Genomic DNA, 28,000 nt, shown 5'->3' on the forward strand with positions numbered 1-28,000 from the left:
GTGCTCATGGGGAACCCGTGCATAGATAGAACAAGGGGATATCGTGTGGTTTAAAATCAGGAAAGGTGTGTGTCAGGGTTGTATTTTTTCACCTTACTTATTCAACTTGTACACTGAGCAAATAATCTGAGAAGCTCGGCTATATGAAGAAGAACACAGCAACTGGATTGGGGGAAGATTCATTAATAACATGAAATATGGAGATGACACAACCTTGCTTTTTGAAAGTGAAAAGGACTTGAAGCACTTACTGATGAAGATCAACGACTACAACCTTCAGTATGGATTAAACCTCAACATAAAGAAAACAAAAATCCTCGCAATTGGACTAATTAACATCATGATAAACGAAGAAAAGACTTAAGTTGTCAAGGATTTCATTTTACTTGGATACACAATCAAGGTCCATGGAAGCAACAGTCAAGAAATCAAAAGATGCGTTGCATTGGGCAAATCGATCGTAAAAGACCTCTTTAAAGGGTTAAAAACAAAGATGTAACTTTGAGGACTAAGGTGCAGCTGACCAAAGCCATGGTATTTTTGATCACCTCATATTCATAAGAATGCTGAGCAATGAATAAGGAAGCTCAAAGGAACATTGGTGCCTTTGAATTATGGTGTTGGTGAAGAATATTGAATATAGCATGGACTTCCGGAAGAACAGATGAATCTGTCTGAAGAAGCACAGCCAAAATGGTCCTTAGGAGAAAGAATGGTGAGACTTCATCTCATGTACTTTGGACATGTTATCAGGAGGAACCAGTCCTGGAGAAGGATATCATGCTTGATAAAGTACAGGGTCAGCAAAAAAAGAGGAAGATCCTTAATTACATGGATTGACACAGTGGCCGCAACAATGAGCTGAAACATAATAATGATTGTGAGGGTGGCACTAGACTGGGCAGTGCTTTGTTCTGTTGTACATACGGTCAATTTGATGGCACCTAACAACAACATAGTAAGTGATTGGTAAAGGGATTTCTCATTTTCTTTTGAAAACAATCACTTCTAAAACAGATAATCTTGTTACCTTTTAAAAAAGAAAAAAAAAAGGAGACTGTTTTTCAACTCTTTAAAATAGTGAGTACCTGTTGTCTGTCCAACACCATTCTAACAACAATTGTTCTGACAGACAACAAGAAAGTCAAAATCTCTGCTTGCAAGTAGCTTTCACACTAGCAAAAGTGGAAACGAAGATGTACAATAAATAGAGAAAAGATATTTTCAGATAGCATTACTGGATTTAAAAATAAAATGGAGTAATAAATTAGGGAGTAACAGGAATGAGCAGGAGCTACTTAGCTGGCTGATGGCCTCTAGGTAGGGGAAGTGACCTTAAATTAGCTGAGTGCTCAAGTATAGGGTACTAGGATATAGTTTTTATTGTTTTATTTAATCTCAAATGACAACATATTAGAAAAATATTTGTTGTTTTCAGTTACCATTGGGTCGGCTCGGACTCATGGAAACCTCACATATAATAGAACAAAATGTTGCCTGGTCCTGTGCCATCCTCATAGTCCTTGTATGTTTTAGTCCATTGTTGTGACAATTGTGTCAATTTAATACTTAGGTAGGCACTTTTATCCCTGTGACAATGAAAATTATGGTACCAAAGATGATTATCCTTTAAAAAATATTAAGTGAGTAGGATAATTTGATATAGACTTCCACCTTGTTACATGGTCTTCTTTGATACCTATGGCATTCTTTTGCTCACAGGGGTGAGGCAAAAGACATGAGCAAGATTTATGTTCCCTTTTCTAACCCCAAAGACTTCCTGCAAAGTCACATACAAGGTCTATTTCTCTAAGTATAGGAAAGGTCTTGTCTATAAGTCAAACAGTCAAACCCTCTCTGGTATCTCCATGGAAATATGAGAGCTCCTACATGAGACAATTTAACAAGCAGAGTGGTACACAGGATTTCTCAGAGATGGCATGATAGACCAACCCAATAGCAACAAATGGAATTAGTATGAAGCCCAACATCAAGTTTAGAAAATTTGAGTTTTCTGACTATAGTAAAGGATCATCTCCCATTGCTGCAATAATTATAGTGTCAAATAAATTTAGTTTTGTGAATCCAAGTTGTAAATCTAGCCTACAAACTTCATACCACCTTGATTGTACAGGATGTTTCCTAGATCAAATCCATTTACAAGGCTCTTCCCCTCCTCACAAAGACCTTGCAGATATAAAGAAGCCAGCCAAGATGGCAGTGTCAATTTTATAGGGGGAACCAGCATATAATTTATATCTGTCAAGCCAGAAACTCACAAAGGTTAAGAAATTTTTAACAATAACATAGTTAGCAGGAATTTTACTAGAACTGCAACATGGATGTATCTAACACTGTGATGGTTAAGATAGTGTGTCAACTTTGGCTGGACCATGATTCTCAGTGTTTTGGAAGTCATATAACATTGTGATCACTTCCCTATTGAGATCTGATACATGACCGCCCCCATGATGGGATCTGCTGTGAGTAGGTACCACCCCCCTCAGCCTTCACCTCTCAGCCCTCTGACACCTACTTCTTCCTTCTCTCCTTGCTGGGGCTTTTGCTTGTTCTGGATCCTGCAGCTGGCTCCTGTTCCTCTGACCTCTGGTTCTTGGGACTCGAGCTAGCAGCTTACCTGCGGTCTTGCCTGCTGATCTAGGGCTTCATCGATCTTCACAGCTGGTGAGCAACAGCCCTGCTCTTCAGCCTGCTGATCTTGAGTTCACCGGCCCCTGTGGCTATGTGAATCAGAAGCCGCTATCTTGGCTCACGGACTTGGGATGTTCCAGGTTCTACAACCATGTAAGCCAATTCCTTGATATAAATCTCTCTACATACCCTAGTGGCGTAGTGGTTAAGTGCTACAGCTGCTAACCAAAGGGTCGGCAGTTCGAATCTGCCAGGTGCTCCTTGGAAGCTCTACGGGGCAGTTCTACTCTGTCCTATAGGGTCACTATGAGTCAGAATCGACTCGATGGCACTGGGCCTGGTTTTTGTATATATATATTTATATGCTTTACTGGTTTTGCTTCTCTAGAGAACCCATCCTGAAACAAACACTAACTTCTTTTACTGTATCACAATAAAACAATTTGGTATCCTTGAAGCTGGGAAACCTAATGTTTTAAAACTGTATGCTGTCAAGTAGACACTAGGCTCTGTGAGAGTGGGATTATACTTACATTTCCCACAGAACCCAGTCAAATGTCTGGCACAAAGTAGGCATCCATAAATAATAAATAAATATATAACATCCATATAAAAGACACTGAAATTTTAAAAAGAAAAAAAAAACTTTCATTAAAAAAAACTTCAAATCTTTTTGTGAGTTAATTTAAAAGTTCAGACAATTTTCACTGCTTTTCTCTTTATAGTTACAGTTGCTGCAAAATTAAATATCAGAAGCCAACAGACAGAAATAAGACTGCTCCTTTTTATTTAATTCTACATTTTCCCTTTTGACCAGTTAAAATATACACTCCTTTTGGTCCCAAATTCTCAGGCACAGGTGGCATTCCCATTGATATATCAGTAGTGAGAACAATGCATCAGTCACTAGAAAATTATATCAGACATACACTAGTACCACTTAGCAGCTCAAACACTAAGGATACAGCATTAGAGAGGAAAGACAAAAAGGATTGGCAGAGGGAGAATATGGACACATCTCCACATTCCAAACCACCAAGGATTTCAAAAGCAGCTAAGCAAGAGTTTAATGGGGCGCAGTTCAATTTTACAATTAAGAATAACTTGTTTTCAAACGAGCCTTAGCAAAATGATTAGGCATAGTAAATAGAGAATATAAAATTGGATTAGGAAGGAAAGCATTGAACAAAAAAGGAATGTTTTGTTCTAATCAACAAGAACATTCAATCTGTTGAGTGGACAGTGTGCCAAATGCTTCTATCTAAAATATTAGAAATCTTGATGTAATTTAAGACAATTTTCCTGAACAAATGTAGTATTACAATTTTTTTTTCATTCTTTAAATATCAGAAAACTGTAGGAAACGTGCATAATTTATGAGATCTGTAAAAAACCATTAACTCGTCACAAATCTTGAAGATAATCCTTGACGGCATGTTGTGTTATTTCTTCTAATTTTTCTTCCACACATTTTTTTAAAACTAATAATTTCTTCAGCCTAAAAAAAGGAATCTATCAGAGGGTTTTGGAGAAAGCACACAATGCTACTTCTACCATAACTGTTACCAGTAATAATAATATGACTATAACAATAATGGAAACCCTGGTAGTGTAGTGATTCAGTGCTACGGCTGCTAAGCAAAAGTCAGCAGTTCAAATCTAGCAGTTGCTCCTTGGAAACTCTATACGGCAGCTCTACTCTGTCCTGTAGGATCGTTATGAGTCAGAATCAACTCGACAGCAACGGGTTTGATTTGGTTTATAACAATAATAATATTTAGCTCAATGGTAGTCATTTTGCTTCAATTAATACTTACACAATTCTATGCAATAGATATTATTATTACCATTTTACATATAAAGATATTAAGCTTCTATAGTTTTAATAACTTTTTCAAAGTATTAACTAGCAAAACTAGAAGCTAAAACTACTTCTGTCTAATACCATAACTCCAATCAGTGTGCTGTACTCCTATCCACTCTTATTGACGGAATATAAATAGCAATACATTTGACAAGCCTTTTTAAAAAAGATACACCCTCTAACTCATGATTAGTTTATGTATCAATAATTTAAATTATTTTTAAATATGGTTGTCATATTAGCACACTTTTAAAATGTGAGAGCAGGACTACCAGAAGAGGAAAATGTGCAGATTAAAGACAGCTATAGCAATCAATGCCACCAGATCTAAAAAATTTTGTCTGACCTTGAAGTTATCTTATGCTTTTTTCCTTTCCTTACATACTCCACATTCAACAAGTCCTGTAGGTTGTATTTGCAAAATAAAACTCAAATCCAATTGATCCTGGCCACCTCCTCCATCATACCTATAGTTCATGCCACCATTATGTTCCTCTGAATTATTGCAATGGCAACCCAACCTTTCTTTCTTTTTTGACACTTACTCTTTCTCCATCTTTATGCCAAGCATCCTGTCCACACAGCAGCCATGGTAATTCTTTTAAAACATAAGGGAGCTCATTGTGTGTTCTGAATAAAATTGCCAGTGGCTTCTTATCACAATGTATGTGCTCTTCTTTTTTTCTAAAATAATTTGAAACAATCTCAAAATCATACAGATTATCAAGCTCAATGCTAATACTTTTCCTGAACCATTTTAGAGTAAGTTGCTGATATGATGCTCCATCAGACCTAAGCATTTAATGTATTTCCCACAAAGAGAGGATTTTCCTATACAACCACAATTCAATCACCAATTACAGGAACTCAACAGTGACACCAGATACTGCATGATAAGATTTTGCAAGACCAATGACCTATTCATTGGAAATAACTTTTTTCAAAAACAAAAACAGTGATTATACACATGGATCTCACCAAATAGAATAGACAGTAATCACTAGTAATTGACTAGATGTATGGAAAGAGATGAAGGACGGACTCTATATCATCAGTCAGAACAAGGTCAGGGGCTGACTGTGGAATAGGCCATCAATTGCTCATATGCAATTTCAAATTGAAGCTGAAGAAGATTAAAACAAGTCCATAAGGGCTAAAGTACAACCCTGAGTATATCCCATCTGAATTTAGAGACCATCTCAAGAATAGATTTGATGCATTGGTCACTAATGACCAATCCAGATGAGTTGTGGGATGACATCAAGGGCATCATACATGAAGAAAGCAAAAAAGTTATTAAAAAAAAAATAGGAAAGAAAGAAAAGACCAAATGGATGTCAGAAGAGACTCTGAAACTTGCTCTTGAACATACAGTACATAAAGAATATGGAAGAAATGACAAAGTAAAACAGCTGAACAAAAGATTTCAAAGGGTGGCTCAAGAAAACAAAGAAAAGTATTATAATGAAATATGCAAAGGCCTAGAGTTAGAAAACCAAAAGGGAAGAACACACTTGGCATTTTTCAAGCTGAAAGAATTGAATAAAAAATTCACGCTTCGAGTTGTAAAATTTGAAGGATTCTATGGGCAAAATATTGAATGATGCAGGAAACATCAAAAGAAGATGAAAGAGATATACAGAGTCACTGTACCCAAAAGAATTGGTTGACATTCAACTATTTCAGGAGGTAGAATATTATCAAGAGCTGATGGTACTGAAGGAAGAAATCTAAACTGCACTGAAGGCATTGGTGAAAAACAAGCCTCCAAGAATTGCCATAATACCAATTGAGATGTTTCAATATACAGACTCTGGAAGTGTCACTCATCTATACCTGGGTATTTAGAAGACAGCTACCTGGCCAACCAACTGGAAGAGATCCATGTTTGTGCCCATTCCAAAGAAAGATTATTCAACAGAATGCAGATATTATTAAAAAATCTCATTATCACATGCACATAAAATTTTGCTGAAGATAATTCAAAAACAGTTGCAGCAGTTCATCTAAAAGGAACTACCAGAAATTAAGGCCATATTCAGAAGGGGATGTGCAATGAGGGATATCATTGCTAATGTCAGATGGATCTTCGCTGAAAGCAGAGTATACCAGAAAGAAGTTTACTTGTGTTTTAATGACTATGCAAAGGCATTTGGATGTGTGAGTCATAACAAATTATGGATAATATTGCAAAGAACAGGAATTCCTGAACACTTAGTTGTGCTCTTGTGGGACTTGTACATAGACCAAGAGGCAATCATTTGAACAGAACAAGGGGATACTACATGATTTAAAATCAAGAAAGTTGTGTCAGGGTTGTATCCCTTCACCATACTAATTAAGTCTGTATGCTAAGCAAATAATCTGAGAAGCTGGAGTATATGAGGAAGAACGTGGAATCAAGATTGGAGAAAGACTCCTTAACAACCTGTAATATGCAGATGACACAACCTTGCTTACTTACAGATGAAGATCAAAGACTACAGCCTTCAATGTGGATTATACCCCAACAAAAAGAAAACAAGAATCCTCAAAGCTGGACCAATTAGCAACATTATGATAAATGGAGAAAATATTGAAGTTTTCAAGGATTTCATTTTGCTTGGATCCATAATTAGCGCCCATGGAAGCAACAGTCAAGAAATCAAAGGATGCATTGCACTGGGCAAATCTATTGCAAAAGACCTCGTTAAAGAGTTAAAAAGCAAAGATGTTACTTTGAGGACTAAGGTGCACCTGATGCAAGCCTCGACATTTTCAATCACCTCACATGTAAGGAAAAGCTGGCAATGAGTGAGGAAGATAAAAGAAGAGTTGATGCTTTTAAATTACAGTATTTGCAAAGAATATTGAATACGCCATGGACTGCCAGAAGAGTGAACAAATTTGTCTTGGAAGAAGTACAACCAGAATGGTCCTTAGAAGTAAGGACGGTGAGATGTCATCTCACTTACTTTAGACATGTTATCAGGAGGGACCAGTTCCTAGAAAAAGACATCACGCTTGGTAAAGAGAGGAGCAAGCAGAGAGACATGGGAACCTCATACCACCAAGAAAGCAAAGCCTGGAGCAGAGCAGGTCCTTTGGACCTGAGGCTCCTGCACTGAGATGCTCCCAAGGGAAGACTGATGACAAGAACTTTCCTCCATAGCCGACATAGAGAGAAAGCCTTCCCCTGGAACAGGCACCCTGAGTTCAGACTTCTATCCTAGTGGACTATGACAGAATAAACTTCTCTTTGTTAAAGCCATCCACTTGTGCTATATCTGTTTATAGCAACACTAGAAGACTAAGGCACTGCCCAATCCTGTGCCATCCTTATAATCATTGCTATGCTTGAGCCCATCATTGCAGGTACTGTGTCAATCCATCTCCTGGAAGGTCTTCTTCTCTTTCACTGCCCTCTACTTTACCAAGCATACTATCCTTCTACAGGGATTGGCCATTCCTGATAACATGTCCAAAGTACTTGAGGTGAAGTCTTGCCATCCTCACTTCTAAGGAGCATTCTGGCTGTACTTCTTCTGAGACAGATTTGTTCCTTCTTCTGAAAGTCCATGATATATTCAATATTCTTCACCAACACCATAATTCAAAGGCATCAATTCTTCCTTGGTCTTCCTTATTCATTGCCCAGCTTTGGCATGCATAAAAGGCAGCTGAAAACATCATGGCTTGGGTCAGGTGCACCTTAGTCTTTAAAGTGGCATTTTTGCTTTTAACACTTTGGAGAGGTCTTTTGCAGCAAATCTGCCCGATGCAGTATGTCGTTTCATTCTTGACTGCTGCTTCCATGGGTGTCAATTGTGAATCAAAGTAAAATGCAATTCCTCACAACTTTAATCTTTTCTCCATTTATCATGATGTTGCTAATTGGTCCAGTTGTGAGGATTTTTGTTTTCTTTATGTTGAGGTGTAATCCATACTGAAGGCTGTTGTCTTTGATCTTCATCACTAAGTGCTTCAAGTCCTCTTCAATTTCAGCAAGCAAGGTTGTGTCATCTACATAACGCAGGTTGTTAATAAGTCTTACTCCAATACTAGTACCACATTCTTCATCATATATCTTGCTTCTCAGATTATCTGCACAGCATACAGATTGAATAATTACAGTGAAAGGGTACAACCTTGGTGCATACCTTTCCTGATTTTAAACCACACAGCATCCCTTGTTCTGTTGGGATGACTGCCTCTTAGTCTATTTACATGAGCACAATTAACAATTAAGTGTACTGAAATTCCCATTCTCATTACAAACTGTGAATTCATTATTTTATAAATATCTTATTATTAATAGTTATATCCCCCAAAATTATCATATTCAAGTTGTTATAATATGATAACTATAGTGGGATTTCATTCTCCTAAAGGAAGTATTTAATCTATTGAGGTCTTTTTGGAAGAAAATAATAATTTTTTCATCAAAGCATTTATGACCCCATTTAAGAATATTCCCCCATCCATCTGTATACATCTCCACCCAATACACCAAGAATATCAAAATTATAAATATTAGAAATATCAGAAATCCACAAGTAATCAAATCTTTAATCCCATGGTAGCACCTGCCTGGTGTTTACAAAAATAAGTCAAGTAATGGAAAAATTGATATATTTTATGCCATACAAAAGAGAAAAAATTTGCCATCAAATCAATTCTGACTGAAAGACCTGATAAATATGTGATACTCCACGATTTGCCTTCTTAGTGCAGTCCATGATTTAAATCTGAGTTTAAGAGCTCTATAAACCTTCACATTGCTAATAAAAGTTTGCATTTCCATGTACGCACAGGCATTTTATTTATGTTATTTCTTTCATCTACATCTGAAATAGCTGTAACTTGTATGACTTAGCCCTTGATCCTATGTACTTCAGCATGTTAATAAGAATCATTCATTCATTTATTCAAAACAGCTGAACTTTTAGGTTGTTTTTACATATAAAGTGGAAGATCTCTTCCCAGTTTCCTTTGATTAAGACTCAGGCTCAAACCAACCAGCTCTAATGCTATTAAATAGTAGTTTGGCTAGCACTTCCCTGGATATATATTGTTGTTGTTTTCAGGTGCCGTCAAATTGATTCCAACTCATACCAACCCTACGTGATAGAGTTTTCTTTGCTATATAATCTTTACAGAAGCAGATAGCCAGGTCTTTCTCCCAAGAAGCTGAACCTCCAACCTTTCAGTTAGCAGTCAGACACTTAACCATTTCCTCTACCAGGGCTCCTTCTCCAGATATATATAGGTTGCTTTAATTCTTACAATGTGTGTCATGTCTAAATAGAAATAGTCATTTTGACAGCATCATTATATATGAACATGCTGGCCTGTAGGTACATGGAAGGTCTGCTGGAAGGATTAACCGAGACTGGTACACATAGAATGTTTAGTACAGGGCCAGGTGCATAGTAACCTTTCAGTAAATGTTCGTTGGTGTAATTATCCTTCTTAATATTTTTTGATGTCTCATTTAGGCAAACCAGATACTTTTTAAAATCAAAGGAAATTTTTTAAAGTAGATTTTATAAAAATTGCAATAACAGTTGGTTAATAACATATGTAACTTCATGAAATATAATATATATTATTTGACACTTAAATTGAACAAACTGAATTTGTATATGTAAAATAAATGTACATATGTAACTACAGTATGAATTTGGTGTTAAAAAGGACTTTTTTTGCTGTTTGATTATGTCAAATGCTTATTCCTTGTCCAAATTGATGCATATCACCCACTCTGTGTTGTTTTGTATCAGGTTAGTCAAATTCTTTAGCATAGCTTACATACTAATTGAAAAAAAATTACAATTTCTATAATTGGTCAATTTTTAGTCATTCAATTACAAAGTTTTTGGCAACTTTTTTTTTTTTTAATAACAGTAGCTTTTCTACGTTTCTATTTGTTGAGGTACAAATACATGAGAATTCTGTATGGTTCTAAGTTATGCTTCTCCTTCAAGTGGGCTATCACCTATTCTAAAATCATACTGTCTTGCCACTTTGATTTGGGAGAACTTCAAAGCTGGAAATGGCCTTGGATGAGAAGAGCTACTGGATTGAAGGTATATGCAAATCACATTTTTTTTTTCTTGTACTGTATTCATGGATGGATATTTTCATATTTTGTAACATTTGCTTTTTTTCTTAAACTCATAATTGTAAAGACTGGGATATTAAATACTAGGTAGCAAGAACCTTCATATGATTTAAATGCTAAATAATTTAAAATTATTTAAAATATACCTGCCACTGCAGTCATTTCTAAGAAGCATTTTGCTTAATTATGATTTGTAAATGTCTCAACCTAACTGCCATGTTTATGGTTTTGTTCCTTAATGAATCCATTTTTACTACATATGGACAACTCTAAAGAACTGTTTTATCAATTTCACAAAAATATATTGTCCTTCAAAAAATAATCTTGTAGAAATGCTTAGTCAATTTAAATAGTCGATAATATATAACTTCTTTGTTTAATACAAAACAATTGAAAATATACTTTCTTTTGCAATTTTACGATTAGCAAAAAATGCATAGAATTCAAAGAATGATGGTTGAAATTGCATAAAACAGCAAAGAGATTGATCATGCACGTTGTCAAAACATTTTGAAGACATATCATTGCAGAGGAAAATGTGTATGTACCCAATAAATTAAGCAACTCTTTCTTTAGGGACATTGATGTGCTGTTCACTGGAACATAAAATCCCCATTTACCATTACTGAGTCCATTTAGAATGACTTCACGTAATATAGTTTTTAAATATTTCATCAATTAATACTAAAAATAATTTTGGTGTTCATCTTACATATAAATTTTAATTTTACCCTTTTGTTCCCTAACATTTCTATTATAGTTTTCTATGAAAAAGTGTTTAAAAAACTATTTATATCACGTGGGGGTATTTACTATCTTGTACTTAATATCCCTGTCCTTCCAGTTACAAGTTTAAGAAGATAAACAAATGTCATAAAATATGAAAATAGCCATCCATAAACATTACAAAATTAGTACGTATGTATCACCAGGCCACCATTCTCACCCATTGATTATCAATGTCTTTGTAGGTCAGTCTCTACCTTATTCAAATATAAAAGCCACATAAGACATAAACAGGTAATAAAATGAATTTGGTTCCCTTTGAAAATTTTAACTCTGTCTTTGTATGTAGATATATGATACCCTGTAATCACAAAGCTATAATTTGTAATTGGAAATTTGGAGAACTGGTCCGTTTAACTACTAAAGAAAAAAAATTCACAATAATAATAAAATAAGAGCCAATGAAAATACCACAATTTGAATATTAAGGCATTAGAGGAAAATTTTCTTTCCCCTCCCCCCCCAAAAATCTTTATACTCAGATTGAGAATCTAAAATAGCAAGTAATACAAAAAAAAAAAAAAAAACCTATGCTACTGAGTCTATTCCAACTCATAGCAACCCTATAGTACAGAGCAGAATTGCCCCATAGGGTTTCCAAAGAGTAGCTGGTGGATTTTGGTTAGCAGCCATAGCTCTTAATCACTGTGCAAGAAATAGAAGCCAATAATATTATCCTACGAATTTATTTAAAAAAATAATAATAAAAGGCCAAAAAAGAATAAACACTAGCAGCACATACTTGAAATTATAACTTAAAATAAAATATTTATATGCTTAGGATTTATTTTATATGGTAGAAAACAGTCAAATCTTTTTACACCTTTGTGCTTAAATTTTCCTCCCTGTCTGTTACAGACACTTGTTTAACTGCTTGCCATCTATTTACCATGCTTCTGGTAACACCCTCCAACTTTTGGGAGGGTAGGAGTATTTATCCTACTTCCGTTTTCAGCCCATGTGGTTTGGATGGCATGCTACAGTTCCTCTTAATAGGCAGCATATCATTTAGGGCAGAACTAATCAACAGTTATTATTCCTCTGGCCTCAGAGATTGGTACACCCTAACTGGTCTAATCAATGGGAATTCCATAATTGTGTGGCAATTCTCTTTGACTTAAACCTTGTAGGCTGTGAGCCTGAAGATGTTGTGGTCATCTTGCCATTAGAAGGGCAAAGTATATATGAGAACAGAACCAACAAAATGGAAAGCAGAGTACAGAGGCAGTGAGAAAGCACTCCTGATAACATTATTTGAGCCCTGATAATATTATTGAGCATGGCTGCTAAACAAAAGGTCAGCAGTTAGAATCCTTGGAAACTACTCCTTGGAAACCCTATGGGGCAATTCTACTCTGTCATATAGGGTACCTATGAGTCGGAATTGACTCGATGACAATGGGTTTTTAATCTAGTCATATAATCCCTAGGTGGCACAAATGGTTTGGGCTCAACTACCAATCTAAAGATTGGCGGTTCAAACCTACCCAGAGGAACCAAGAGAGAAAAGGTCTGACAATCTGCTTCTGAAAGATTACAACCAAGAAAACTCCATGGAACACTTCTATTTCATAACACAGAGTCGCCATGAGCTGGAATCCACTCCATGACAACTAACAAAAATCTAGTCAAACCTGAAATTAACATTGTTGTTGATGGTTGTCATTAAGTTTATTCCAAATCATAGTGACCCCACGGGACACAGTAAAACTGCTCCATAGGGTTTTCTAGGTTGCAATTTTTCAGGAGCAGATTGCCAGATCTTTTTCCTACCAAGCCACTGGGGGGGGGTTCAAACTTCCAACCTTTTGGTTAGCAACCCAGTGCTTAACCATTGTACCACCATGGCTCTTGAAGTCAGCATTACCCTTGGGCTGTTCAGTTACATCAGCAAATATCCTTTTTGCTTAAATTCCAGTTGGAGTTCCTTTAAATTGAGAGCCTTAACTGATAAATCATTTTATGTAGATTCATTTTAAATTCGATCCTAATTATTTTCTGGTGAGAACCTCCTACACTTACTTTTCCATTTGCCCCCAAGCATTTCCAGCCCCCCCACAAAAAAAAAACTGAAAAAAATCATATCCCATGATTTCTGGAACTTCCTGCCTTATTTCATCCCTGTGTACCCATGCTTCTCTATGATAGATTAAAAAAAAAAAAAAAATTTATGTTGGCATAAATTCCATCCCCTCTATTGCCACTCTTTTTTGAGAATTCTAAGAAACAGCCTCCTCCCTCATTTTCATTAAAGCATGAACATTTTGAAACCATTTTCCAAAGGATGTCTTCATTTAAAAAAAAAAAATCCTTCCTTTTAGAGTCAATCATTTTTCTCTTTATATTTTGTAACTTTGAAGAAATAACTATTTTAAAATTTCATTTGTACTAAAATTAATCCCATAATTTTCTCTCATATTGAAACAGCAAAAGTATCTCCAAGATACTCTGAGAGTGCATCAGGTTATGTCACATTGTTGTATCTATGTGGAAATCTATTTTCAAAATTATAATCCTGGTGGGACATCTCTAATGAAAGCTCTCAGAAAGCTCTTTTTCTTTTTTCTGTCTCTATTGTTTTTTTAAAGAAACTAATTGAAAATAATTTAACATGTAAAGGAAAGAGTTGTTCAATTATCAGTTGTTCAGAATTTAAGTAACTACGACAATTAATGATAAAACTCAACAACTTATTTAAAAGTAATGGCTCTGTATTGATTAAAAAATAATAATCAAATTCTAACAAGGTTTACCTTAAGCTTCATGGGTTCCTAGCTCTTTATCTTAACATCCATTTTCAGAATTAGTTATTCATGCTTTTAGTATAAATTTATTGCCTGTTTTTTTGTAGATATTTTGTTAGTGCTAAGAAAAGAAATGGTAAATAAATATATATGTGTGTATATATATACATATACTATTTCCAATCATTGATTTTGCACATGGGATCACCATGAGTTGGAATCAACTCCATAGAAACTAGGTTGGCTTTTTTTATCTGGGTATAACAAAGACAGAAGAAATTATGATTTAAAAAATGTGTGAATGTAAAATTAGGCAAACAACGAGTATTATGAGGACTGCCAGAAGAACAAACAAATCTGTCTTGAAAGAAGTACAGCCAGAATGCTCCTTGGAAGCAAGCATGGACAGATTTCACCTCAAGTACTTTGAACATGTTATCAGGAGGAGAAAAACATTATGCTTAGTATAGTAGAGGGTCAGTGGAAAAAAAGGGAAGACCCTTAATAGGATGGATTCACACAGTGGCTGCAACAATGGGCTCCAACATAGCAACGATTGTGAAAACGGTACATGACTGGGCAGTGTTTCGTTCTGTTGTACGCAGGGTTGCTATGAGTGGGACAGACTCAACTGCACCTAACAACAACAACAATGAGGGCACATACAGTGTTCTGTGCCAATCTAGGGGGTTGGAGCAGCATTGTCCAATAGAAATATAATGCAAGCCACATATATTACTTTAAATTTTCTAGTAGCCCATTAAAAAATCAGAATGCAAAGACACACTAAGATTAAGCAACAATGTTTCATAGAATGCAACAGCTAAAATTAAATGGAGTCCTGCCAAACAAAGTTTTGTTTAACAGGAAAATAATTTATACTGCTAAAGTTTTTAAATCTAGATGAATTAGAAAGAACATTTAAAAATTCAGCTCCTCAGGTGTACTAGCCTCATTTCAAGAGCTCGATATTCACATGTCTTTAGGGACTACCATACTGGGCAGGCTTAGGAGATTCTTTGAATAAGTCCTCTCAACTCTCTTACAGAATGACTCTTGTAAAGCAGAGGCTGGAAAACTTAAAACAATTTCCAAGTCTTCCAGCACCTATGATGGGTCCTGCCAATCAAATGTATTCACACAAAGTTTGAATTTAGAAATAAATTATATAAGGAAAAAACAAGGATATATGGCAGGCATTCTGCTAGCATGGATCATGGTAGAGGTTGTGATTCCGGAGTCAGCAGCCTTGGTGGCAGATTCCTGACATTGAAAGAGGACGCAGGTCACAGCACAGTTCTTCAGTGTGGTTTTAGGAACTGTATTTTAATGGTCAGCCTAGAGTCTGCTACTTCAGCCAACCTCCCATTTTCAATGATTATCACTATTCTGCTAATAAACCCACTTGTGGGTTAAATCATTAGAGTAGATTTCTTTTCTGAAACTAGAATCCTTGGCCAATGTAAGGTGCTAAAGAAAATTTCCCAAACTTTTAAGACTGTTTCTAAAGTCACAGTTGAGTGCAGAATAATGAGAAGCGGTGAATTTTGGACAACAAAAAGCATTTAGAAATGTTCCCAAACATGAGTGAATGCTAATTAGAGGTATCCAATAGAGTTGAGTACGGTTGTAATAATATGGGAAATGGTGAGAATGACTTAAAATAGAAGGCTCTACCTCAATGCACTGAAACCATTTCACAAAACAGGCAATTCACCAAAAGCAATAAGTTGCCAAATGATCAATTCAGCAAATGTATACATTTACCAATATCTTGTTTCTTATACTTATTTATAAAGATTACAGTATTAGTGGACGGGTTAGTATGACGGGGGAGGTGGGCTTTCATGAACATTCAGATTATTCCTTCGAGCCTGTCTTGGCTCTCTGTATCCCTCAGTCTCATACTCCAGGCTACCCAATTTCTCTTTTTTCTGCTATCAGGCAAGGCTCTATGCTGTTTCTTTAAAATAGGAGACAATGCTCTCTCTTCCCCAATTTCCTATAATTATAACAGTGGGAATCTGGGGCCAACCCACTCTAAACATTGCTTAAACATGCTAAGATTTGCCATGTATTCATTAGAAGAATACATTCCTGGTTATGTTCAAGAAGACTTTATGAATGAGGAATATAATCATAAAAAGAATAGGTTTTTAAGAGATAAATCCAATCTCTTGGCCTTTTGTTTTTTTACAAGTTGAACATTTTTCTTCTTTCTGCCAAATTTAATCCATCATTGACTATAGTCAAAAAGAATATTTCTTAAAATTTTGAGTAAATTGGAAAATTTGGTCAGTTTAGAAAACTGGTAGATTCATCTTTCTGTGTCATTGGTCTTCTTGGGCTGGAAATGAGAAAGAAGAGGAAAGCGGAGCCTTTGAAGATCCATTTAAAAGAATACAGGCTTTGTCTTAAGAGCAAGGAGAAGTCACTGAAGAGTTGTAATAAAGAGAATAGTGTGACTGTAGAACGGAAAAAGACTGCAGTGGGGCAGCAAGGTAGTCTGAAGATGGACTGAGTAGTTGTGACTCCCAGTAGTACACTTGAGAGTGAATGATTTGTGTAACTAGGATGAAGATAGAAAGAGGTAGGTGACTTTGTGAGACAAATAGGAGAAAAAGATAATCTTAGAATATTTTTTCTTATATAAATTATGAAGATTAAAAATATTATTTTTATATGGCTGAGGAAAGTTTTAAATATTTTAGAATAACTAAAAATGAATCATTACAAACAACTTAAGCAGCAGAGAGCAGAATAACAGTAAGTATACATAGGCATTTTCTGATTTCAGAATATAGCTTCTCATGGAATCACTTTATCCAATTTGTTACTTTTGGATTGTATTAATACCCTAAAGAAGACCATAAGAAAGGTTCTGTAATGTTTTCACTTGTAACATTTTCTTGCCCCAATTTTCCCATGAAGTCAGTAAAGATTGGTTACCACCCTACTCACTCATAGTAGTTCTCAAAAACAGCAATGCACATGTTCCCGTTCCTGCATCACAAATCCAGAGAAAAACAAGCAAAACTGATGAAATCAATAATCTCAAAATTCTGGACATCAGTTCAGAGTTGGAGGACTAAGGTAAACACTGAATCGAGATTATCAGATAATGACAACAAAAATATCAGCAGCAAAAGCCAAACCAGATATATGGGACCTGATAAAAATTAAATACTTTTGTTCATAAAAGGATTTTATCGGCAAAGTGAAAAGGCAAACTACAGTTTGGGAGAAAATTTTCAGGAATCATACATCTGATAAAAGTATAATATCCTCTGTGTGTGTGTGTGTATACTTCCACAGCTTAACAACAAAAAAGGCAAACGCACAGTCAAAAAATGGGCAAAAAACTTAAACAGATATTTCACTAAAGGTAATATGCAAATAGCCAACAGGTATTTGCCACCAGGGAGATACAAATCAAAACCGCAATGATATAATACCTTACCCCAATAGAATGGCAATGAAAAAAAAAAAAAATAGAAAACAGCAGGTGTTAGAGAGGACGTGGAGAAATTTGAACTCTCATCCATTAATAGTGAGAATACAAAATTGTACACTCACTGTGGAAAAGATTTGGTGCTTCCTCAAAATTTAAACATAGAACTACCATATGATGCAGCAGAAAACCCTGGTGGCGTAGTGGTTAAGTGCTACAGCTGCTAACCAAAGGGCCGGCAGTTTGAATCCGCCAGGCGCTCCTTGGAAACTCTATGGGGCAGTTCTACTCTGTCCTATAGGGTCGCTATGAGTCGGAATCGACTCAACGGCACTGGGTTTGGTTTTGGTTTGGTTATGATGCAGCAATACCAGTTGTGGGTATATACTCACAAGAAGTGAAAGGAGGAAGAGGAACGAAAAGAGAAACTTGGATACCAATATTCACTGCAGTGCTTTTCACAACAGCAAGAAGATAAAAACAACCTAAATGTTCAACAGATAAAAGAATAAACAAAACGTGGTATTTATATACAATGGACTATTACTCAGTCATAAAGAGAAATGAAGCCCTGATACATATCACAACATGGATGAACTTTGAAAATCTTATGCTGAGTGAAAACAGTCAGTTGCAAAATGACAAATAGTGTGTGATCTCACTTTTGTGAGAAAAGCAAATATATAGAAACCTAAGATCATTAGAGGTTACTAAAGGTGAAGGGAGGGGAAAAAAGAAGAGTTTTTGCTTAGAGGGTGTCTTAGTTACCCAGTGCTGCTATAACAGAAGTGCCACAAGTGGATGGCTTTAACAAAGAGAAATTTATTCTCTCAAAGTGTAGTAGGTTACAAGTCCAAATTCAGGATGTCAGCTCCAGGGGAAGGCCTTCTCTCTTGACAGATAAAAGGCGGTACAGGGCCCACCCCAGGGAAGCTCCCTTCACATAAGATCAGGGAGGCCACCTGAGTAAGGGTGGTGTTACAATCCCACCTAATCCTCTTAACATAAAATTACAATCACCAAATGGAGGACAACCACACAATACTGGGAACTATGGCCTAACCAAGTTGACACATATTTTTGGGGGGACACAGTTCAATCCATGACAGGGGGCAATGAGTTTATGTTAATGTCCATAGAACAATACAGAGATGGATGGTGATAACAGCTGCATAACATGAAGAATGTAATCAATGTCACTAAATTATACATGTAGAAATTTTTGAATTGGTGAATGTTTTGATTCACCACAATTAAGAAAAAAAAAAAGTGGAGGAGCAAAAAGAATACAGCTATGTTACTTCTAAAGCAGCAGTGCTTTATGTATTTGATTTCTATACAAGTGAGATTTTTAAGCCAAAACAAAGGGGAGCTCTAAATATTTTTTTTTAAATTTTGATATTGGCCATGCTACCTTTGACAAAGTACATTCAATGATAGTTACCTCTTCTCTACACACAGTTGTTTCCTTTTGTCATTTTCTTTGATCTCTGTATTCACTAATTGGCACAGAAGTATTCTGAATTGCTTAAACTTTTCCATCAGGGTCAAGTGTTAATAACTTCCTTAGCATAGAAAACCTATTTCTGTTAGTGGAAATCATTATCATTACCGGACATTTACTGAGGCTCAAAAACACTGACTTCAACAGCTAACAAATAATTTAAAAATATTTCAAGTTTTTACAATTAATATAATGAAGAAATAAATATAGTAACTTAAGTATCACATTCTTCCTTCATCTAATGGTATTCAAATGAAATTCTCAGATAACTCAATTATTTTCTGTAAATAGGGCATGTTGAAGGAGTCCTGTTTGTGCAGTGGTTAAGCACTGGGCTGCTACCTAAAAGGCTGGTAGTTTGAACCCACCAGCTGATCCAGGGGCAAAAGATATAGCAATTTGCTTCCTTAAAGATTACAGCCTTGGAAGCCCTATGAGGCAGTTCTACTGTGTCCTATAGGGTCGCTATGAGTTGGAATTGACTTGAAAGCAATGGGTTAAAGGGCATGCTGAGCTTTTTTTTTTTTTTAGGCAACAAAAACACCTAGAGATTTTTCTACCGTAAAGATCCCAATCTGTTCCATGACTATGAGTAAACCATGGTCTTTATAAAGGGTGTGGATTACACATTTGGCCTTATTCCAACAAGTATGATGAAACCTCATCTAGAAAGTAACAGAGTTCAAAACAGGAACACAGAGAAGTTGACATAAGGGAAAAAATACTCTAGTCAGAAGAAACAGATTGCTTAATCAAAAGTATCAGTACTAGAAAGTAAGCCACTTTTGGGAAAATAAATTACCAATACAAATTACTGAGTCCATAGGAGACAATATTAGAAAGACTAAGGTTATAAATTTAAGAATAAATAATTTGGGCATAATTCAGTGTAAACCATTTTTTTTTTAGTAGAAAAGAGACATCAGCTCAGCTGTAATTTAGGAAGATAATGTTTTCAGAATTATGGGAATGGATCTGAGAAGGCGAGACTAGAATCAAAGATAAGAGCAGGTAATTAAAATATAACAAGGGCCTAAACCAAGCTTCTCCTAAGGGGATGAGCAAAAAATAAGTGATGTAAGAGATTTCAGTGATAGAATCAAGTTTTGTGACTAATGAGAAGTAGGAGTAAACAGGAAAGAGAAAGGGAGAAACTTGGTGTCTTAGTTATCTAGTGTGCTATAACAGATATACTACAAGCGGTGGCTTTACAAACGGAAATTTATTTTCTCACAGTTGAGGAAGCTAGATCTGAATTCAGAGTGCCGGCTGTAGAGAAAGGCTTTCTATCTCTGTTGGCTCTGGAGGAAGGTCCTTTTCTGTTTGAGCTTCTGCTCCTGGGCAGTCTTTATGTGCTGGCATCTCTTCCCTCATCTCTGCTTCTCTTGCTTGCTTGTTTAATTTCTTTATATCTCAAAAGAAATTGACTCAAGACACACCCTACGCTAATCCTGCCTCATTAACATAGTAAAGAACACCCATTCCTAAATAGAATTGTAACCACAGGCTTAGAGTTTAGGAATTGCAGTACATATTTTGGGGGGACACAATTCAATACATAACATTCCATCCTTTGGCCCCACAAAATTCATGTCTTTGCCACCTGCAAAATACATTCAACCCATTATATCATCCCAAAAGTCTTAAATCAACTCCAAGTTCAAAATCTCATCTTTTGAATCAACTAAATCAAATATTAGTTAGACTTTAGGCATATTCCATCCTGGGGCAAAATTCCTCTTCATCTGTGAACCTGTGAAATCTAGACTACAAGTTACCTGTTTCTAAAGTACAGTGGTGGAACAGGTACAAGGTAAACACTTCCATTACAAATGCGAGAAACTGGAGGGAAAGAAGGGATAGCAGGCACTAAGCAAGTCCAAAATCCAGCAGAACAAGTTACATTACCTCTCAAGTCCTGAAAACAATCCTCTGTTCTCTAAGACCCCCTGGGCAATGGTCCTACCCTCTAGACTCTCAGTGTTGGCCATGCCCTTTGGATTGATTCTGTGTGGACGCCCCTCGGCGCTGGGCTTCAGCTGAACCTTCCAGTCCCACTGGGATGCCAACTCTGCTCTTTTGGCTCTAGGTGGCCCAATTCTACTAGTACACCTGAATGGCGACCCCACTCCCTCACCTTTGGGAAGTGCTTGTGATGTGACTCTGAAGCTCTTATCTCATTTTTTTCTTTCACCGCTTTGTCTAGAGAAAGAAGGACCAACCAACCAGCTTCCTTATACTTCTCATTCTGACAAAATTGGAAAAAAACATCTAATATGCAATCACCCAGACCCTTGTCTCTCACAAATATTGGATCCATTGGTGAAGATAATTTGCATACTTCTATTGCCACCTAATGCCGTGGATTAGAAGTGCTCTCTTTAGTACTGGAGGCAGAGTCATCAGTACCTTTAGGTCTAGCCAGGCTTGAGAGCCAACTCAGAAAATTGTTCTAATTTTGTTCCTCTAGACTACACTCCCAGTACCAGGTATCTTAGGCTGGGTTCATTAGAGAAGCAAAACCAGTGAAGTGTATAGACATGTGTGTGTATGTATGTATACATATATATATACATATATATATACACACACACATATATATATATAAACCTAATCCAGTACCTTTGAGTTGATTCAGACTCATAGCAACCCTATAGGACAGAGTAGAACTGCTCCATAAGTTTCCAAGGAGCGCCTGGCGGATTCAAACTGCCAACCCTGTGGTTAGCAGCCATAGCCAATACACCACCAGGGTTCCCATATATATATATATCCCAGCCTAAGACATCTGGCAACTCTAAGTCATTGAGAATATGTCATTATTTAAAATATGGAATTTTCTGGGTGAACTAGGTTTAGTGGGAAAGTTTAATTTGGGACATATTGAGTCTGAGGTTCATATAGGATAAAATAGAATTATTCAGCAAGCACTTGAAAACCAGGCATGGTATTGGACACGCTATCCATTGAAAAACATGACTTGAAATTTGGAGTAGGAAATTTTAAACAGAAATTGAAATTTTGGAGAAGAAAATTTTCCTGGGAAAAACAGTAGGAATATGGCGAGAAAACAGCCAAGAGATGAATTAGTTGTTGTTGTTGTTAGGTGCCACCAAGTAGGTTCCGACTCATAGCGACCCAATGTACTACAGAACAAAACACTGTCTGGTCCTGCACCATCCGTACAATCATTGTTATGCTTGACCCCATTGTTACAGCCACTGTGTCAATCCATCTCATTGAGGGTCTTTCTCTTTTCCACTGACCCTGTACTTTACCAAGAGAACCCAACAATTAAAGGATAACTCCACTGAAAGAACAAAAGGTAAAATAGCTGAAGGTGGTAGCCAGAGGCAGGAAAGGAATCAGGAGAGTAAGATAATGCTTCACAGGAAAGGGTGATCAATGTTGTTGAGTGTTACGGAGAGTCTCAGTAGGCTTAGGAGTGGGGCTTTTTTATTTGGCAATAGTTAGGTCACTTTGCCCTACAAGAGAGCAGTTTCAGTGCAGATGAAAGCTGGCTGGCAGTGAGTTAAAGACAGAACAGAAAGAGAAGTGAGGAAGTAGTGAAAATAGGCTACTCTTTTATTTCAGTCAGGGTTCTTGGTTGCAAGCAATAGATACCAACTCTGGCTGATTGAAGCATAAAAAGGAATTTATTTAAAAGATATTGAGTAATTATTAGAATTGAAAGAAGGGCTGGGTAGCCAAGTTCACAGCCATGATCTTCAAGGTCAGAATTCAACAGCGCTATCACATCTCAGCACCTGATAGTAAAGTTTGCACTTACAAGCCAGCTAGCTCTGAACAAAGGATTAACACTGCTGTCATTCCAGCCCCTCATCCTCATTCTCTGTGAAACTGTGGAAACGGCATTTAAAGTAAGTAGTTATATCTGTGTCTCTAGAATATGCATATGGTGGAGCCTGGGTCATATGTCCCCACCGTAGCAGTAAAGGATGTTTGAGAAATGAGTGCCATGGATTATCAGCTTCTCTAGTGACATATTGTTATGCATTGAATGGTGGCCCCCCAAAAATGTGTGTCAATTTAGTTAGGCCATGATTCCCAGTATTGTGTAGTTGTCCTCCATTTTGTTATCTGATATGCTATGTGTTGTAAATCGTAAACTCTATTATGATAATGAGGCAAGATTAGAGGCAGTTATGCTAATGAGGCAGGACATAACCTACCAGATTAGATTGTACCTTGAGTCAATCTCCTGTGAGATATAAAAGAGAGAGGACTTCATACCACCAAGAAAGAAGAGCCAAGAGCGAAATGCATCCTTTGGACACAGGGTCTCTGTGCTGAGAAGCTCCTAGACCAGGAGAATATTGATGGCAAGGAGCTTTTCTCAGAGCCAACAGAGAGAAAGCCTTACCCTGGAGCTAGCACCCTGAATTTGGACTTGTAGCTTCCTCGACTGTGGGAGAATAAATTTCTATTTGCTAAAGCCACCCACTTATGGTATTTCTGATACAGCAGCACTAGATAACTAAGATGACACAGATACTCTACCTCCTAGCTACATTCATAAAGTAGAGAAATTCTGCAAAGTTAGGATCAGAGAGTAGGAGGTAACAAGAATAAACACATCCAGTATATATCCAAGAGGTTTGGCATTAGACAGAAGGAAGCTTGAAGCAGAAATTAGCAATTTCTTTAGAACAGAAAAAATTTAAATATACAAAACCCATACATCCAAAGGCAGAAACTAAATATACTACAGAAATAGCAGATATTTAACAACACTGGGCCTATGTAGAAGCCAGGAAATGATGCCACTCAGAGCGGAGGTGAGGGAGTTGGCTTTGAAAGAAGAAAGGAAAGCTGTACAAAGAAAATTACTGTATGTAAGCAAACTTAAAACACACACACGCAAACCAAACCCACTGTCATTGAGTAAATTCCAACTCATAGCAACTTTATAGGATAGAGTAGATTTGCCCCATAGGGTTTCCAAGGCTATAAATTTCACAGGAGCAGACTGCCACATCTTTCTCCCAGGGAACGTCTGGTGGCTTCTAACCACGCACCTATCAGTTAGCAGCCTAGCGCTTTAACCACTGAGCCACCAGAGATCCTCCTAAGCAAGCTTATTAAATATCCTGATAGGAATTTTCCCATGTTTTTACTTAATCATCAAGCAATAATATTACATACTAGATTTAGATATTAAATACTACTAATAATGATAATAACTATTTCTAAAGCATCTATTGTCTCCCAGACTTTTTTGTAATTAGCTCATTTAATCCTGATCATAACCAGATAGCATTGTTATTAACATTTGGAGGATGGGAAAACTTAGGTTTTAGAGGCTTCCTAAGTGTCCACAGAAAACACTGGTGGCATAGTGGTTAAGTGCTACAGCTGCTAATCATAGGGTCAAGAGTTTGAATCCACCAAGTGCTCCTGGGAAACTCTATGGGGGCAGTTCTACTCTGTCCTATAGGGTTGCTATGAGTCAGAATTGACTCAATGGCAAAAGGTAAGTGTCCATGAATTTAGTACAAACTAAGGGATAACTTATTCCAAGAATCATTCTAATAATAAAACAATAATTAAAGTAATACACACTTGAAGGAAATAATATTTTAAAACAATGAGGAAAATACATTTTTATTATATTTTTAGCTAATTCATATCAGTCTACAGATTCCCATGGATTTCATTCCTGTAGGGAAGGTGTCTGAACACAGTTTCAAACAGAGAAATTATTGCTTAGCTCCAAAATTTAACTTAGATTCTTTTTCAAGTCCTTCAAGAGACATTATCTTGAAAGACAGACTCTGTGAAAACAAAGAGATTCTCAAGTGCAAAACTTCTCTTTACATAATAACAGCAAGGCTTGAATATCTGAATTCACAGTTTTGCCATAAGATACAGTATAGAGAGGATAGAGGATATGATATATAAGAAGATAAGCTCTTTCTACGTTGAAGAGGTTAAAATCACTTCGGTGTTTGAAGGAGCTTGTATAGAATCAGAAGAGATCAGAACTGGGAAAAATTGATGCCAGAATCCCTGAGGTTACCAAAATCTTCAAAAGATACCTGGTAGTTGGAGGTGAAATTCTTTAACATGCATGTAGTTGTGTACCTGAGAAGGTATGGCACAGCATGCCAGAAGAGGGAGTTATCTAGAATGGTGTCTCTGATATTGTGCCTCTTTGCCGTCATGGAAGTCTATGAGATCCTGGCAGAGTAAACAGATGCACTAAATGAACCACTGGTGATGAAGGTGACTTTGGTTAAGGTAAGAAAAACATGGATTTCAGGCATCTAGTAAATGAAAGATATGGCAGAGGCCATAGCTTTCAGCAGTGGGTGCCAACAAGATATCCAAAAGAGCAGAAAGGTAACAGAAGGAAAATTCTTCAACAAAATAAAGGGCATTTATACAAAGCCAACAGCCAACATCATCCTAAATGGAGCGTCTGAAAGCATTCCCCTTGACAGCAGGAACCACTCTTACTCGACATTCTGCTGGAGGTCCTAGCTAGAGCAATAAGGCAAGAAAAAGAAATAAAGAGCTTTCGAATTGGTATCAAACCAAAACCCAAACCCAGTGCCATAGAGTCGATGTTGTAAGGAAGAAGTAAAACTAGTCCTATTTGCAGATGATATGATCTTATACTGGAAACCCTGGTGGCTTCTATCTTACCAATTTGTGTGTGCTTTATTTCTCTTTCTTGCCTTACTGACACAGAAAACCCCAAAGAATCCACAAGAAAACTCCTGGAACTAAGAGAAAATTTCAGCAAATAATCAGGATACAAGATAAACATACAAAATTCAGCTGGATTCCTCTACACCAACAAAGAGATCTTCAAAGACGAAATCACCAAATCAATACCATTTACAATAGCCCCCAAGAAGACAAAATACTTAGGAATAAAGCTAACCAGAGACATAAAAGACCTATACAAAGAAAACTACAAGACACTACTGCAAGAAACCAAAAGAGAACTACGTAAGTAGAAAAACATACCTTGCTCATGAATAGGAAGACTAAAATTGTGAAAATGTCAGTTCTACTCAAAGTGATCTACAGATACAATGCAATCCTAATTCAAATTCCAGCTACACTTTAATGAGATAAAGAAACAAATCATCAGCTCCATATGGAAAGGGAAGAGGCCCCAGGTAAGTAAAGAATTACTGAAGAAGAAGAACAAAGTGGGAAGCCTCACACTACCTGATTTTAGAATCTATTATACCACCACAGTAGTCAAAACAGCCTGGTACTGTTATAACAATAGACACATAGACTAACAGAACAGAATTGAGAATCTAGACGTAAATTCATCCACCTATGAGCAGCTGATATTTGACAAAGACCCAAAGTCCATTAATTAGGGAAAAGACAGTCTTTAACAAATGTTGCTGGCATAACTGGATATCCATCTGCAAAAAAAATGAAACAAGACCCATACCTCACACCATATATGAAAACTAGCTCAAAATAGATCAAAGATCTAATATAAAATCTAAAATGATAAAGATCATCAAAGAAAAAATAGGGACAATGCTAGGAGCCCTAATATATGGCATAAATAGAATACAAACCATAGTTAACAATGCACAAACACCAGAAAAGAAACTCGATAACTGGGAACTCCTAAAAATCAAACACTTATGCTTATCAAAAGACTTCACCAAAAGAGTAAAAAGACAACCTGTAGACTGGGAAAAAAAAATTGGCTATGACATATCTGATCAGGGTCTAATCTCTAACATCTACAAGACACTGCAAAGCCTCAACAACAAAAAGACAAGTAACCCAATTAAAAATGGGCAAAAGATATGAACAGGCACTTCACCAAAGAAGACATTCAGGCAGCTAACAGACACATGAGGAAATGCTCAGAATCATTAGCCATTAGGGAAATGCAAATCAAAACTGCAAGGAGATACCATCTCACCCCAACAAGGCTAGCACTGATCCAAAAAAACACAACCTAATAAATGTTGGAGAGGTTGTGGAGAGACTGAAACACTTATACGCTCCTGGTGGGAATATAAAATGGTATGACAACTTTGGAAATCGATTTGGCACTTCCTTAAAAAGCCAGAAATAGAAGTACCATAAACCACACAAAAAAAACCCATTGCCATCGAGTTGATTCCGGCTCATAGTGACCCTGTAGGACAGAGTAGAACTACCCTATAGAGTTTCCAAGGAGTGCCTGGTGTATTCAAACTGCCAACCTTTTGGTTAGCAGTTATAGCACTTAACCACTATGCCACCAGGGTTTCCAGCAGTACCATAGGATCCAGCAACCCCACTCCTTAGAATATATCCTAGAGAAATAAGGGGTGTCATACGAATAGATATATGCATAGTCATGTTCTCTGCAGCACTGCTCACAATAGCAAAAAGATGAAAACAACCTAGGTGCCCATCAACAGATGAATGGATAAACAAATGGATATACACACAATGGAATACTACACAACGATAAAGAACAATGATGAGTCCGCAAAACATCTCACAACATGGATGAATCTGGAAGGCATTATGCTGAGTATAATTAGTCACAAAAGGCAAATATTATATGAGACCACTATTATAAGAGCTCAAGAAGAGGTTCAAACACAGAAAACATTCCTTGATGGTTATGAGGGTAGGGATGGAGGGAGAGGGGATTCGCTAACTAGATAGTAAACAAGAATTATCTTAGGTGAAGGGAAGGACAACACATACACACAGCTGGACTAAACCAAAAGCTAAGAAGTTCCCTGAACACAACCAAATGCTTTGAGGCACAGAGTTGCAGGGGTAGGCATCTGGGGACCATGGTTTCGGGGGACATCCAGGTCAATTGGTATAATAAAATTTATTAAGAAAATGTTCTACGTCCCACTTTGGTGAGTGGCATCTGGGGTCT

Source organism: Loxodonta africana, chromosome 5, assembly GCF_030014295.1.
Source record: "Loxodonta africana isolate mLoxAfr1 chromosome 5, mLoxAfr1.hap2, whole genome shotgun sequence".
Lineage (NCBI taxonomy): Eukaryota > Metazoa > Chordata > Mammalia > Proboscidea > Elephantidae > Loxodonta > Loxodonta africana.